This window comes from Hemicordylus capensis, chromosome 5 (assembly GCF_027244095.1).
Source record: "Hemicordylus capensis ecotype Gifberg chromosome 5, rHemCap1.1.pri, whole genome shotgun sequence".
Lineage (NCBI taxonomy): Eukaryota > Metazoa > Chordata > Lepidosauria > Squamata > Cordylidae > Hemicordylus > Hemicordylus capensis.
The window spans coordinates 221,636,409-221,653,148 of NC_069661.1; the positions used below are offsets into that span (position 1 = coordinate 221,636,409).

The 16,740-nt window shown below is 46.3% G+C and overlaps 1 non-coding gene across 1 annotated transcript; it reads right to left on the minus strand.

Annotated features, from left to right (window-relative positions):
- Positions 1-264: 264 nt before the first annotated feature.
- On the minus strand, positions 265-336 carry TRNAT-UGU (transfer RNA threonine (anticodon UGU)). The gene has a single exon. It is a non-coding gene; the product is annotated as a tRNA-Thr (tRNA).
- Positions 337-16,740: the final 16,404 nt, after the last annotated feature.

The window sequence follows — 16,740 nt, forward strand, 5'->3', positions numbered from 1 at the left end:
GGTTGCTTGTGTGCTGCCGCGGTGCAGCTCCGCGGCATGGCAGTTTACGAGGAGATCCCTGCCGTGAGGTTGTAAGCAGCCTCTTGGGCTCAGGGGTTCCTGCAGAAGCCCGTCAGGTGCTGAAGCACCTCAATGTCAGCATAGGAAGTACAGGAACATAGGAAGCTGCCTTAGACTGAGTCAGACCGTTGGTCTACCTTGCTCACTATTGTCTACACTGATGGGCAGCTGCACTCCAAGGCAGGAGTCTTTTCCAGTCCTACCTGGAGATGCCAGGGATTGAACCCGGGACCTTCTGCATACAAAACAGATGCTCTGCCACTGAGCTACAGCCCCATCCCTTAATGCGTGGAAGGCCCTTAGCATCAGCAGCCAAGTCCTGCTCTATGCTTGAGAAGACTGAGGTGATAGAAACTTGAGGTCATAGTATAGACTGAATGATTTCAGGTTGGAAATGCTACTTTTGAATACACCCCTCCTCTATAAGCTCCCTCCCCCCAAATTCAAAACTTGGACATTGTACGAAATCCCCCCAGCCCATTCCTGACTCATTTTCTACTTGTTTGAAGTTTTTGGGGGGGCAGGAAGGGGGTGTCAGAAGGGAGTATTCAAAAGTGGCCCCCTTCACATCTCCAGTCTGAGAGCCAAACTGCACATGATGTAAAATGAATTATTAAAAGGAATGCTTAAACCTGGTAACTTTTCTTTTAAAACACACACACACACACACACACACCCCTGTATAGGGGACCGGATCAAGGTTGAGACCGAGGCTTGCAGGAGTTGGGGGTTAATTTTGTCTGTTAATTCTGAATAAATATATTTATTCAAAAATTTATGCCCTCTTTTCCTCTTCAAGAGGTGTCCAAAGTAGCTAAGCACATGAATACAGCAGTCTACAAAACAAACAAACAAACACCCAACTCAGGAGCAGGAGGAATGGGCTTTTAACCCTTTCCCCCGGCACCATTTCCCACCAAAAATTGCTTCCTACTTCCATTTGCCCACAAATTGGCTGTCGAATGCAAGCATCCATTTCAGGGGCAAAAAGCATCTGTATGGGTAGCAGGTTTTTTTGTGGGAAAATAGCACTGAGAGAATGAATTAACTCTCCCTAGGCCACTGCTGCTTTTTATTAATGAAACTTAGCATCTATATAGGACTTTTTGACTGTGCAAAACATATTTTCTTGTTAACTGTAAAGCAGGGGTCTCAAGCTGTGGCCTCCAGCTGCTGTTGGACTACAACTCCCATAATCTCGAGTCCAGTCACAATGGCCAGTAGCCAACATTTGTGGGAAGGCCGCAGTTTGAGGAAGGAAGGCCATAGTTTCTGAAAGGAAGGAGGAAGTATCATCACCTCCATATTGCAACTGAGCCTGAGATGGAGGGGCTTGCCTAAGGCCACTTCAGGAGCTGATGGTTGAGGAAAGATTCAAACCAGAAAAGACCTGATGCACAGCTCACTCTCTTAACCACTGCACTAAGAAACTGAGAGCCACCAGCTCCCCAAAGCTGCTGGTCTTAAATGTGCTTCTCAATAGCATATTCTGCACCACATGCAGTTTGGCCCTAAAGCAATATAGAGGTTCTTCTCATGATCAGTGAAAAAAGGCTCTAGGGGGTTTGTAAGGAGAGCGGGCTAAGCCCGCTCTCCTCGCAGACAGTCTGCACTGGGCGGCTACAGCGGCCTCCCACACAACTGCCGGCTCCATGATGGAGCCGGCGAGGGCTGGGAGAATCGGGGGCTGTGCGGCCCCCAGAAGCTCCACTATGCCCTGTGCGAGTGCGCAGGGCATACTGGAGAGACACCCCCCCCGAGCTGGGAGGCTGCTTTTAAGCCTCCCATCTGGGGGTCTACCCATGAGTAGCCACGGCGTGGAGCCGCACCGCGGCTACTCATGATTTTGAAAACCGGGTTTGCGGAGTGCTCGCTCCACAAACCCGGTTTAAGGGGAGGGGTAGTTAGGTGGGTTAACCGCCTGGAAGCCATCGGGCTCACCTGCAAGCCCGGTGGCTCACACGTTCAGGCAAAATCGGGCTAGCTCTCCTAGCCCGTTTCTGCCTGATCGTCAGAATAGCCTCATAGTCTCTCTACCACCTCAGCTCTGTATCACATGCTCATTCTGGGGCATGTGTAGTCAGACCCAACAGTGAGCCAGTGAGAAGCAGGGAGTGACAGAAGGCTAGATAAATGGCAGGAGGGCTGGAAAGCCCACAGTGCATGGAGATGGGCTATGAATATACTCAAACACAAATGCAAAGACCAGAGAAAGAACACAAATACAAAAAGAAAGCCCTCAGGCACAGCAAGAACTGGCATTCATTTCTCTAAATTAAGGAGGGCCTATTTAGCTCCTTAGTTTTGGTATTTGCAAGTTAATGATCCACAGTCTCCATTTTGTATTATTTCCCAACCACTTAAGTGGCTCTTGAGGGTTGTTTTTTTAGAAGTTAGAAAGGCAGTTGACAAATGTGTCTTGCACAACATATGTAAATGGAAACCATTTTTCTAAACTCTTCCCCCCCCCTCCTCTGAGTGCAAAAGGCCTATAAAACAATTAGAGCTTAAAATTGGACTCCTGGCAGAGAGTGGGAGACAGAGTTTATGCCTTGTTAAGTGTAATCAGCTTGGTGATAAGGGGGGCTATTTCAGCTGTGTCTGATATAATTACATCATAAACTCCACATTATAACCAGGTCAGGCAGAGGTGAAAAGGTAAAGAGAGAGTAAGGAATGGGTTGCCCTTCAAGAGATGTGGCAAAGATAACCTACCAAAGAAAGTTTTGTAGCAGGCAGAAAGAAAGAAATGGTTGGAGAGCTGGGCCTGTAGGGTTAAGTAGGGCAAGTTATGAGGTCATATATTAGCCGCATATAAGTGCAATAAAAATCATTCTAAGAAACCTGGGGGCCATTCCAGAGCCAGCGTGGTATGGTGGTTAGAGTGCTGGACTAGGACCAGGAAGACCAGAGTTCAAATCCCCATTCAGCCATGATACTTGCTGGGTGACGCTGAGCCAGTCACTTCTCTCTCAGCCTAACCTACTTCATGGGGTTGTTGTGAGGAGAAACTTAAGTATGTAGTAGTACACCGCTCTGGGCTCCTTGGAGGAAGAGTGGGATATAAAATGTAAAATAAATAAAATAAAATAATTCACATAGGGCTGCTTTAATAGGGTTCCTCTCGGTTCCATCCCAATTTTTTCCATTCTCCATTCATACCACTTGTTCCAGGGTCCCACACTAGTTTGAGTGCATAGAATGATGTTCTGCAAGATCACCAAGCAAATGTTTTGTTTTGTTTTAAATGAGAAAGGTGAGGCTTTAAGCAGAGGCACGCTATCAGCAAATTCTTGACTGGCTAACGCCATGCAGGGTTCATTTGCTTTTCTCAATTTTTTTTTAAACATTTGCTTGGGTGCTTTCCAGATTAAACCCTGCAACGGAGTCACAGCGGATCTTGGAAGTGTGCTTCCACGCTTCCTGTGCTTCCATACTTCCCTATGTGGACAGCAGGATGCCGTTCACATTTCCAATGCCTTGTTTCGGATTTAATCATTATGAGGTAGAGCTAGGATGTTGTATTCTTCTCCCTCTCACATAACATTAGAACCAGGGGTCATCCCATGAAATTGATTGCCAGGAAATTTAGGACTAGCAAATGGAGGTACTTTTTCACACAACGCATAATCCACTTGTGGAATTCTCTGCCGCAAGATGTGGCGACAGTCGACAACCTGGATGGCTTTAAGAAGGGTTTGGATAACTTCATGGAGGAGAGGTCTATCAACAGCTACTAGTTGGAGGGCTGTGGGCCACCTCCAAACTCAAAGGCATACTGCCTCTGAGTACCAGTTGCAGGGGAATGACAGTGGGAGGGAGGGCATGCCTTCAACACCTGCCTGTGGCTTCCAATAGCATCTGGTGGGCCACTGTGTAAAACAGGATGCTGGACTAGATGGGCCTTGGGCCTGATCCAGTTGGGCTGTTCTTATGTTCTTATATCATCCGGCATTAAAAAAAGGTGGTTTGGGGGGGGGGGGTTGTAAGACTGCTCCCCCTGCAGGTTTTAAGTTTTGAATGCGATTTGCCGGAACAAGGCATTTAGCCGCTTTTGAGTAGCAAATCTGGGTGAGTAGCAAATCTGGCAAGAACACCAAGCAAATGTTTTTAAAAGAAACTGAGAAAGCTGAGGCTTAAAGAAAAGGCACTCTATCAGCATAACCCTTCCATACATCTCAGATGAAAGGTTGGTGTATATCTGATATATCGAAGTATCCAAAAAAGCCACAATAAAAAGTGGAACTTTTTAGTACAGAGATAATGTGAACTAAGCCCAATGCACATCCAGTGTGCAGGGGGAAACCCAACTCTTGTATGGAGTGCTCCCTAATATCTTGCATGGACTTCGATGTAAATCTGCCCAATGTGTGAATGCAGACCTGACCTTCCCATGGTGAAGCAAAGTAAAATCACCATCTGGGGACAGCCCTGGTCTTGTGGTAGCAAGCATGAAATGTCCCCTTTGCTAAACAGGGTTTGCCTTGGTTATTTGGATGGGTGACTACTACATGTGAGCACTGTCTGCTGCAGGCTACACAACTTGGGTCCTCCTGCAGATGTTGGACTACAAGTTGCAGAATTCCTGACTATTGGCTGTTGTGACTTTCCCTCCTACCTCATTCAGCAGCTGGGGAGGAGGAAGTCCGTCTACCCACCTGTTGCTGAGCAGACAAGCACAGACAGCACCTCTAACCTTGGTTTTAATTTCCACATGATTGGCAAGTAGAAGCGTGCACAGCTCCCAAATCAGGGTAGGAGGCTGCTCCTATCCTAATGATGATCATGTGGACTGCCGTAGTGTATGTCATGGTTGGACAGGGATTTGAACTCGGGTTGCATCAGGGAAACAGCTTGCCTAGGGAGCAAGAGGCTGTTAGTTTGAATCCCCACCAGTGTGCTTCCCAGACTGTGCCTAGTAAATATATATTTGTAGTCACCCATATTGGGCAGCAGCGATTTAGGAAGGTGCTGGAGGTGGTGGCCTCACTTCAGTGACAACAGCAAAGGCATCATCTCATATTGCACGGGAGAAAGGCAATGGTAAACCACTCCTGTATTCTACCAAGAAAAACACATGGCTCTGTGGTTGCCAGGAGTCGACACTGACTTGATGGCACAATCTTTCCTTTTTCCTCCCGATTTTGCATATGATGGGATTTTTCTGTGCTACATCTTTGTCTGCAGCACTTATCACAATGCCGTTACCAGGGAAGCTGAAAGATACATCCTGGTGGGTAGCAAGTGAAGTGCAGCCTTTAGGAGATAACATAGCTGTTGTCTTCTACATCTATTGCTCCTGCACTTCTATATGGATTTATGGGTCAAGCAAATGAAACAGGAATCTGACAGCTGCTGACAAATGGCCCAAACTATTTAAATCCTCCATTAGAGTGAGAAAGGAACAAAAAGGAGGAAATGATGGCACACATTCAGAATCAATAAACACCACCAATATTTGGCAGAAGACAAGAGTCTGTGCACTTCAGATTACTTCCTAGCATGAGCAATGATGAGAGAAAACACAGGAGGAGACACGCCAACCATTCCTAGCAACTGCCAGATATCAGGAGCTAATTTGCACGGTGGTAGAGGCTGCCACTGTCCATCATAAACTTTCTTACCACTGTTATTGTGAAAGTTGTGTCATCTTCAGGCACAGTAGTGTTCATGGAGTCAGCAATGTCTCCAGCCTCATCCCAGGACAGGTGTTCCCAGATGTTGTTGGACTACAACTCCCATCATCCCCAGCTACAATGGCTGAAAGTCATTGTGGCTGGGGATAATAGTAGTTGTAGTCTCCAGCAACACCTGGGGACCCAGGCAGGCATGTCACCAGCGGCTTCATTGATTTCTGCTAGTGCACACATGCCCAAGCCACACCCCCTGCACCCATGTCAGAAGCAGTGGGTGTGGTCTGTGGCGGGATGGGACTATTCAGCCCCGTTGCAAAGTTTCCCCTCCTCCAGTCAGTGATTCAATGAATGACCCCATCTGGGCACTGACCACACCCTCTGCATTCAGTGTGGACACAGGGGTTGGCCACTAAGGATCCTTCCCAGCCAGTGTTCAAAACGCTGGCTGGCTCATGGCTTTCCCCCCACCTTTCTCTTAGCTGGCTTTTTCAGTGAAACACTGGCTGGGATGGAGAGAGGTCACCTTGTTTTCCCCGGACTTGCTGGGTGGGAATGGGAGGGTCACAAATACCTGAATTTAATAGGAAAGATTTGACATATACCAGAAGGGTGAGTTCCCCTTTTCTAGTGGGCTTGAAACTCTTGGCCAGATAACCAGTTCCTAATTCTCCTACCAGTACATGTGTTTATGGGCAACCAATGCGGGTTCTTCCATTTTCTTTTTGAAGCAGTGTCAACAGTATGAGGTCAATGAAACATTATCCTCCTGACCAAACTCTGAGAATTGTAGTTGCATGAGGGGGAGCTAGTGATAATCTAATTAAGTTTAATTTATGCTGCACCTTTCTGCACAGAAGTACACAAATAAAATGGCACTGCTTGTGAATAGGTTCAGCTACTGTTATATGCAAATGCCAGGCGTTTGCCCTTTAATATTTTTTTTAAATTGATGTTGTTGGTATTTCTGTTGTTCATTGCCTAGAGTCTTTGGAGGAGGCAGTATATAAGAAGTTTCAATAAACAAACAAATAAACAAACAAATATGTGAACATGCCTTTTGTTTGTTGGGTAGATATGCCCAAGGACAATCATATCAGTTTCACTTTCACAGACATTTTCCAACGAACATGTTGGCTTTCTGAACATGTGAAGCTGCTTTATCAGACTGTGGGTCTATCTAGATCAGTATTGTCTACATCGGGCTGCTCAACTTAGCCCCCCCCATCTGTTTTTGAACTACAACTCCCATAATCCCAGTGGCCAATAACTAGGAATTATGGGAATTGTAAGTCAATATCTGCAGTAGCGCCGAAGTTGACTGGCAGCAGCTCTCCAGAGTTTCAGACAGGGGTCTGTCTCTGGAGATACCAGGGACTGAACCTGGGATCTTCTCCATGCAAAGCATATCTTTTTCCAACAAATCATTTTCCAAAGGACTAGGGCTATTCTCTCAATCCTTTTCAGGGTAGCAGGACTGGGCAGGCTGGGTTTGGGAGCCATGCATGCTCCTGATTGGCCATCATGAACAATCTAAAGGCAAAGTAGGAGGAGAGGGCAAGGATCATCTGTGAGCTAGGTACAGAGGCACGGGCGTGCTTTCCTTCCACCCTCACCTTGGAGCTGGGTAGAAGTTCTGGGGTCAGTGTGGCTGCCCACCTCTGTACCCAACTCACAGACTATCATTTCCCTCTGCTCCTATCTTGAATATAGAATTCCAATATAGGCCAGTCGGGAGCACACAGGGCTCCCAAATTAAGGTAGGAGGCTCCTCCTACGTTAATGCCAATTGCAAGAATAGCCCTATAGCCTCCCTTAGAATAGTTCTTGCAGGATTAGAGCCAGCACTCCAGACTAAACAGAAGGCAAGCAGGAACTGCCTAGGAGCTATCAAGGACGCTTCAGGCACACTCATAGCACTTTATATCAAGTTTTTATGCTTGTGTTTTAAATTTTTAATCAGATTTGTTTTATATTCTGAGCTTAATATTTTGATGGTGTCACTTTTAGAATCTTGTTTTAAAATTCTGTTATAAACCGCCTTGGGATTCTTTTAACGAAGGGCAGTATATAAATTTAACAATCAATCAATCAATCAATCAATCAATCAATAAAAATCCATTCCACACAGGGGCATAGCTACTATTGACCAAAGTGGGAGGAACAAAAAAGTGGGAGGAACAAATGTCCCCAGGCCCCTGAGGCAGGGTGGGTGCCCGCTTGTACTTTGCTTTCCCCCTTGTGCCTCTCTGAAGCAGATGATGGGGGGAGGGGGAGGAAATGGCTCATCTTCACTTTTTTGTCCCAGGGCCCACTCCAACTGGGGATGTGCACGGAACCGGTTCCATGCACTCCCGTGAGGGTGGGGAGTTTGCTTTAAGGCACAGGGAGGGGGGTGTCCTTTCCTCCCCGCTGGATTTCCCCCATGGGTGCTGCTGTCAAAATCACTGGTGCGGGGCGGCTGTATATCCTCTTGCCTCCCTGGTCAGCGTAATACTGGAAGTGAACGGCGCACGTGCCTGTGTGTGATGTGTGCCGGCTACTTCTGGTGTTATGCTAACTGGGGTGGCAAGAGGGTATACTGCTGCCCCGTGCCAGTGATTTTGACAGCAGAGCCAGTGGGGGAAACGCAGTGGGGGAGGTAAGGATACCCTCCCTGCACCTTAAAGCAACACCCCCCCCACCTCTGAACTGGCTTGAATGCTGGTCTTTTGAATAGGTTCATGCACACCCCTAACTCCAACCTTGCTATGCCCATGATTCGAAATGCCATCAGGGAGGTTTTTGCTGCTGGACTCTTATACCCCAGCTTGATCCAATCTTATTGACTTCCACCTTAGTCTAAAATCACCCTGCCCCTTCAGCTTTGTCACTGTATTTCTATTGTATCAAGTCAAACTGGAGAAATTGTTATGCAGATTTCTAAACAGTTTGATGGAAAATATATAGATGTCCTGTTGTCGGTATATAAGGAGTGCCTTCACTTATATAAGCTTATTGAAGGATCTAATGTTGCCAGTGAAGGGTTGGTTGACAGTGTCACAATTGCAAAAGTTGCCTTAATTTGCTATTTCCTTATGACACAGCTGGATTGACAGTTTCCCACCTGAAACCTGAGATAGAAATATCCATAAGAGATTCTATTTGTAGCTTTCTCCTGGTTGGAAATATTCAGTCTCACTAAATGCTAGCAAATAATATTTTGAGGGAAAAATAGTAAGCAGTGCTGTTTTTGTGCTTGGCAATATTACCTTGGTATACTGCATATCATTTTGGTATGAATTGCTATGCGCACCACATTGCTTTAATATAGAAATTGCTTACCCTCCTTAATTCTAGCCACATGAAAGACCTTCCCTTTGCTGCAAAAGCAGCTCTGGGAAATTTCAGTCCCAATGAAAATTAAATGGAGAAAGTAACGATGGCGCAAAACTAGGACAGAGTGGCTATTCCAGCCAAATAGTGAGAATTAATTAATTAACAGTGCTTTAATGACAATGACATCCCCCCATGGCAGAATAACTGAGACATTAGATTCCTAAAGATCTTAAGACTGGTATATGCCAGCAGTCAGGCAGATCAGAAATTATGTTGTTAATTGTCTGAAAAGATGTTGTACTGGAATGCTAATGACACTTGATTTTTAACCATGACACGTATCAGCTTGTATCTTCCCTGTTGCATTGCAACCTTCGGAGAAAAGTCTCTTCTAGTTTTATCTGCAATGCTTTATCCTTATCAACATGTGTCGATAGGGCTCCAGAATCCAAAAGGCCTTATATTTTGGACAGTGGCAGCCCATGAACACGCCGCTGGTGGGCCAGCAGGAGGCACCTTTAAGATTAAATGAATTCAGTGCTTACCTCCGCTCCCTTTGCACCTGAACGCTGTTCGGCAAAGCAGTGTGCCACCCAGCAGCCCTTGTGGCGGGGAATCGCCTCCGCCACTCACCTGGCTTCCACAGAGCCGAGCCCCCGCCAGCGGCCAGGTGAGTGGCTGAGGCGATTCCCCGCTTCTGGGCAGCACGCTGCTTCACCGAACAGCATTTGGGTGCGGCGGGAGCGGAGGTAAGCACCGAATTCATTTACTCTTAAAGGTGCCTCTCGCCACCCCCCCACCCAGCGGCACTTTCACGGGCCACCACTGATTGTGGACATGCATTGTTTATTTGCCCCTGCTTTGTGCGCAGAAGGTCCCAGATCAAATTGCATGCAGAAGCATCTCCCGATAGGTTGGGAGAGCCCTGTCTGAAAATTTGGAGAACCATTGTCAGTTGCTAACCAGTAACCCCTGCTAACTTGGCAAAGAGGCACCTTTTCATGTGGTGATTCTCTTTATTGAGCAGGGGGAGAGTAACTGGCCCTATCCACCCCCAGCACAGTAACTCCAGTGACTGTTGCTGGTGTGTGTCTTATGTTTTTTTTTAAGATTTAGATTTCTTTGGGGACAGGGAGCCATCTTATTTATTTATTATTTCTCTGTGTAAACCTCTCTGAGCCATTTTTGGAAGGGTGGTATAGAAATCGAATTATTATTATTATTATTAACAACAACAACAACAATAATATAGTTGTATTGGACATTTTCGATCCATATGGCTTCCCTGATTTTAAAAGGGGATAAAACACATACAGGATGAGAGGTCTATTAGTGGCTATTACCTAAGGTAGCTTAGTGAAACCTCCATGTTCAGTGACACTGTACCTTTGAATTGGATTTAAAAAAATGAGATGGGGCTATAGCTCAGAGGTAGAACAGCTGCTGTGCATGCAAAGGTTCCAGGTTCAATCCCTGGCATCTCCAGTGAGTGTTGGGAAAGACCCCCTATCTGAAACCCTGGAGAGCAGCTGCCAGTCAGTGTAGACAACACTGAGCTAGATGGAACAGGGGTCTGACTCAGGACAAGGCAGCTACTTATGATCAAGCAGCTTCACACATAACAGCAGTAAGCATGAGCGGGTTCCCAGTTGCCACCAAATGTGTGCATCTGTTGCTGTTTCTGTGATATATGAAGCTGCAGATATTGGGCAGAGAACATCGGTTGCCCACCTCAGCCTGACATCATCAAGCTGACTTCAAATGTTGGTTAAGAATGCTGGGCTGAGGTGGGTAACCCACATTCTCCGCCTGACACTCGCTGGACATTTCCAGCTTCACACATCATGGGAACGATGACAGTATTGGGAGCACTCAGCTGATGGGAACTGACGCCTCTCCCATACCATTACATGTGAAGAATCCCACACCCCTCCGCTATGTATTTATTGTATCTATCTTGTTGAGACAGTCGCCCAATTCAGACATTATGCTGTACGAGAGTACTGATGTCAGTACACTTGTACATGTGTTTGTGTGAATGACTGTACCTGTGTTCATTTTAAAAGCGAACCTGGATACAGGCCCTTCAAATGCATGGTACTACAGATAGGAAGTGTACTTCTGTACCTGCATTCAACATTCTGTGTGAATGACTGTACTTGTGTACAGATCTGTGCCTGTGTATACTCATATGAGTGTTGAAATAAATGGCCTAGTGTGATGGAGCCGGTGTAGTGGCTAGAGTGCTGGACTAGGACCGGGGAGACCCGAGTTCAAATCCCCATTCAGCCATGAAACTAGCTGGGTGACGCTGGGCCAGTCACTTCTCTCTCAGCCTAGCCTACTTCACAGGGTTGTTGTGAAAGACAAACTCAAGTATGTAGTACACCACTCTGGGCTCCTTGGAGGAAGAGCGGGATATAAATGTAATAATAATAATAATAATGATGATGATGTGGTGGTTAGAGTGTCAGAGTATATTCAGGGAAGCCTGGGTAATCCTCACTCTGCCATTAAGCTCAGTAAGTGACCAGTGATCACTGGGTGGCTAGTCCCTATCTCAGCCTAACCTATCCCACTTGGTGGTTGTGATGATAAAATGAGCAGGGGGTGGGGAGATACAGATATATAACACAGAGAGAAATATGTACAGTTTGCCAGGTTTTGAACCAGCCCCTATATCTGGGCCTTTCACAGCAGCTGGATTAGCAGCAGTTAGCAGGTGATAATGTTTATCTCCATGCTATGAGGAACTTCCCCTGCGGGTTTCTGCACAGCATGTTGCTGTAAAAAGGTGTAAGAAGAGGTGGCCAGGCTTTTTTGTTGATCAGTTAATAGAGGGATGGTCTGTGGAATTACTTTCTCCCTGATGTCCATATAATGCTTCATCTTTGGCATTCTGATGGGGGTGTAAAATTATTCACTTCTTCCAGTTCCTGTCAGTCCTCTCTCTCCCTCTCTCTCTCTCTCTCTCTCTCTCTCTCTCTCTCTGCTTCTCTGTCCTGCACTCTATACAGTGGTGGCTGGTGAGCTCTGGGGTGGAGGGGGCAGTGGTGAGAAAGGGAGTAGAGGACTTTTTAAATGGTGAAGTCTGAACTCGCCACAGCTGGTAGCCGGCATACTGCAGGTTTGGCCAGATCTGTGCTCCACCATGTGCCCTGCCGCTCAGCTGGCTGATGGGCATGCACGGTGGCTGTTGTGGAGTCAGCGTGGCAAAAGGTCGACCCCACAAATGGCCGCTGTGCATGCCCATTGGCCAGCTGAGCAGTGGTGGGTCAGGCAGTGAATGTGCCCTACTGGCAGCGGTTATAGAGTCTTCATTTTTTAAGTCTTCTGCTCCTTTTCTCACCGCCCCAGGGCTTACCAGCTGCCACTGCTGCCCAATCAAAAAAAATCTCAAGGCGGTTTATAGTTCAACCAATAAAAACAATTTAAAAAACCACACAGTTAAAACCAATTAAGAATATTTGGCACGCTGATGTTATTCTGCTCTGCTGCAATTGTCATACTGTTTTGGGGTGTGTGTGTGTGTGTTTGAGATCACCCGGCATTCTTTCTGTGTGTGTGCCTATCAACTTAGCTATGCCTAAACCAATATAAACTAAATTGGGTACAGTTGTAGGGACACCTCAATGGCATAGTTTGTGATAATGTCATCCACCTTGATTCAAGAGAGCAGACTCATACACATTTGAGGCACAAGTGGGTTAACTTGTGAACTGCCTAACCCAGGGTTTCTTAACCTTGGGTCCCCAGATGTTGATGGACTACAACTCCCATCATCCCCAGCCACAATGGACATGGCTGGGGATGATGGGAGTTGTAGTCCATCAACATCTGGGGGCCCAAGGTTAAGAAACCCTGGCCTAACCAGTTTGAACCAAATCTGCTACAGCTGTAGGGACACATAAGGATGCCCCAATGGTGTAGTTTGTGATGATGTCATCCACCCCAATTCAAGATGGAGGATGCATAAATGTTTGAGGTGCAAGTAGGCTAACTTGTGAACTGCCTGATTTGGACCAAATTTAGTCTATTTGTAGGGACAGTGAAAGGAAAGTAGGTGGATTAATTCTTACCAGAACTAATTGCTTCTTGCAATTGATTTTTATTTTTTGTATATATATTTGTGTGCTGTCCTAAGTGCAGGCAAAGTATCTTATAAATAATTTAAATAAATAATAGAACTTGGACCCTGATACAAAATAATACATCATGGGACCCTGTTGATTTGACCGGAGCATTTAGAGTTTTTGCTTTGAACTGATTCCTGAGTTGTAAATCTTTCTGTTTATCTGCTGTTTGGTACAGCCTTTAAAAATGTAGCTAAACTTCAAAGCCAAAGGAGTAAGCTCCTGCTTGCTTTTCTTTTTAAATGATTAGAAATATTGATATCCTGTCCTTCCACAGCTTATTGGATGTCTTCAGTTAAATATTTAGAAGATGAAATGGGGGGAATTAACCATTGACCTGTGTGACAGTTGGAAGGCTACTCTGGGAAGAGCAGACACAGCTGAGAAGGTGAGCAAGCCTTTCTAAACATCTAGCCTTTTCCCCTTCAAACAAACTAACTGGAAGAGGGGAGTTTTGCAGGGGCTGTTTCTCTTTAAGGGGTAGGTCTTAGTCTCTCTCTCTCTCTCTCTCTCTCTCTCTCTCTCTCTCTGTGTTACTTGTTAGAGTTACTTGTTAGGGTTAAGATATCACAGGGCTAGGAGTTCTTAGGAGTTCTTACCTAACTCCAGGGTTTACTTAGTGGCTGCCTGGAGGGGGTGGAGTCAGCTAGGGCTGGGAGAGGCCCCACATTCCTTTCCTTTGACTCACATGCTGTATGACAGTTGGAAGGCTACTCTACATATGAGGTGAAGGCCCGAGAGCATAGCGAACAGGGATAGCAAACAGGATGTAGGAGTTTTGCAGGAGTTTAGCGGGAAGTGTGCGGGGGAGCCTGGAACAAGCCCCTGCGATCACAAGGAGCCTGGTGGAGAAGAGAACGTAAGTACATATCCCTCCCTCGTATCCCGCATATTTTGGACAGTTAAATAGTTGACCATTATAGCTGAGACCTATCCTAATAAACTATCTAATAAACGGACAATAAGCTCCCTAAATACTGTAAAAAACAGCCAACTAAAACAGTATGAAGATAGAAGGTCAGCAGGGGAAGGGGCACTTCCCAGTGTATTGCACAGAGTGCCACATGTATGACTATTTGCCCCATGGGCAGAAGTCATGGGTGTGTGCTCGGTGCAAGGAGCTCCTGGCTTTCAGGGAACAAATCCGTTCCCTTGAGACCAAGGTGGTGGATCTGGAGAAGCTCAGAGAGACAGAGAGGCATGTGGACAAGACCTTCAGGGATGTGATAGAGGCATCCCACTCCAGGGCTGGTAGCTCCTCTGCTGTCAGGGAGAATGAAGGTCTTGGGCAAGGAGGACATCGGTCTGAGGAAGAGGGAAATGCTCCTTTAGAAGGGACCCCTTCCGTAGATGATGAGCCCATATCCTCTCGCACAGGGGATACTCCTCTGGGGGGTGGGAGCCTCCTTGTAGTGGGTGATTCGATCATTAGAGGGATAGAGAGATGGGTTTGTGACCCGCGTGTTGACCGCACGGTGACTTGCCTGCCTGGTGCGAAGGTTGCAGACATTACGCAGTGTCTAGACAGGCTCCTAGGCAGTGCTGGGGAGGAGACAGATGTCGTGGTGCACGTTGGCACCAACGATGTGGGGAAATGTAGTCGGGAGGTCCCGGAAGCCAAATTTAGGCTGATAGGTAGCATTTTGAAGTCTAGGACCCCCAAGGTAGCATTCTCAGAAATGCTACCTGTTCCACGTGCAAGTACAGTGAGACAGGCAGAGCTGAGGGGTTTCAATGTGTGGATGAGACGTTGGTGCCGGGAGGAGGGATGTGCTATCGCCCTCCGGATCAAAATGCTGACAGTGACTGGAAGTTGCAGGAGGAAATCAGGGAGGCGTCAAGGAGAGGCAGGGCTGTAATTCTGGGTGATTTCAACTAACCACACATAGACTAAGTAAATTCACATTCAAGTCAGGACAAAGAGGTCACATTTCTAGATACGCTAAATGACTGTGCCCTAGAACAGTTGGTCATGGAACTGACCAGAGAGAAGGTGACCTTGGATCTAATTCTGAGTGACACCCAGGACCTGGTGCGTGATGTCAGTGTCATCGACCCTTTAAGGAACAGTGAACACAGTGCCATCAAATTCAGCATACATGCGGGGAGAGAATCACCAAGGATGTCTAACACAGACATTTTGAATTTCAGAAGAGGAAACTTCCCCAAAATGAGGAATATGGTGAAAAGAAAGCTGAGGGGGGAAATCATGAGAGTCACTTCACTCCAGAGTGCATGGAGTTTAATCAAAACCACAATAATAGAAGCCCAGTTAGATTGTATACCCAAAAGGAGGAAAGGTACCACTAAGTCCAGGAGGATGCCAGCATGGCTAATGGGTACTGTCAAGGAAGCCATAAAAGGGAAGAAGACTTCCTTCCATAATTGGAAGGCCTGTCCAAACGAAGAGAACAGAAAGGAACACAAACTCTGGCAAAAGAAATGCAAGGTGACAATAAGGGAGGCAAAAAGAGAGTTTGAGGAACATTTAGCCAAAAGTATCAAGGGGAATAACAAAAACTTCTTTAAGTACATCAGAAGCAGGAAACCTGCCAGGGAGTCAGTTGGAACATTAGACAATGAGTGAAAGGGATTATTAAGGAGGATATGGAGGTTGCAGAGAAGCTGAATGAGTTCTTTGCATCTGTCTTCACGGCAGAGGATACTGAGCATATACCTGTTCCTGAACCAGGCTTTTTAGGGATGGAGGCTAGAGAGCTGAGTCAGATAGAAGTGACAAGGGATGATGTTCTGAACTGCCTGGAAAAACGGAAAGCTAACAAATCACCAGGGCCGGATGGCATCCATCCAAGAGTCCTCAAAGAACTCAAATGTGAAATTGCCGACCTCCTTGCTAAAATATTTAACTTATCCCTGAAATTGGGCTCTGTATGAGAGGACTGGAGAGTAGCAAATGTAACACCGATTTTCAAAAAGGGATCCAGGGGCGATCTGGGAAATTACAGGCCAGTTAGCTTAACGTCCGTTCCAGGCAAATTGATGGAAAGCATTCTCAAGGATAAAATTGTAAAGCACCTAGAAGAACAGGCCCTGCTTGGAGTGAGCCAGCATGGCTTCCGCAAAGGTAAATCTTGCCTCACTAGCCTTTTGGACTTCTTTGAGAGTGTCAACGAGTGTGTGGATGAAGGTGATCCAGTTGACATAGCCTAGCTGGACTTCCAAAAAGCTTTTGACAAAGTTCCTCATCAAAGACTCCTGAGGAAATTTAGCTGTCATGGGATAAAGGGACAAGTACATTTGTGGATTGTTAACTGGTTGAAAGAAAGGAAACAGAGGGTAGGTATAAAAGGAGAGTTTTCACAATGGAGGGAAGTAAGAAGTGGGGTCCCCCAGGGATCTGTACCGGAACCATAAATAATGTAGAAGCAGGGGTAAGCAGCGATGTGGCCAAATTTGCAGATGATACCAAACTCTTCCGGGTATTGAAATCCAAAAGGGATTGTGAGGAGCTTCAAAAGAATCTCTCCAAACTGGGGGAGTGGGTGACAAAATGGCAAATGCGGTTCAATGTTAGCAAGTGTAAAGTGATGCACATTGAGACAAAAAACCCCAACTTCAAGTATATGCTCATGGGA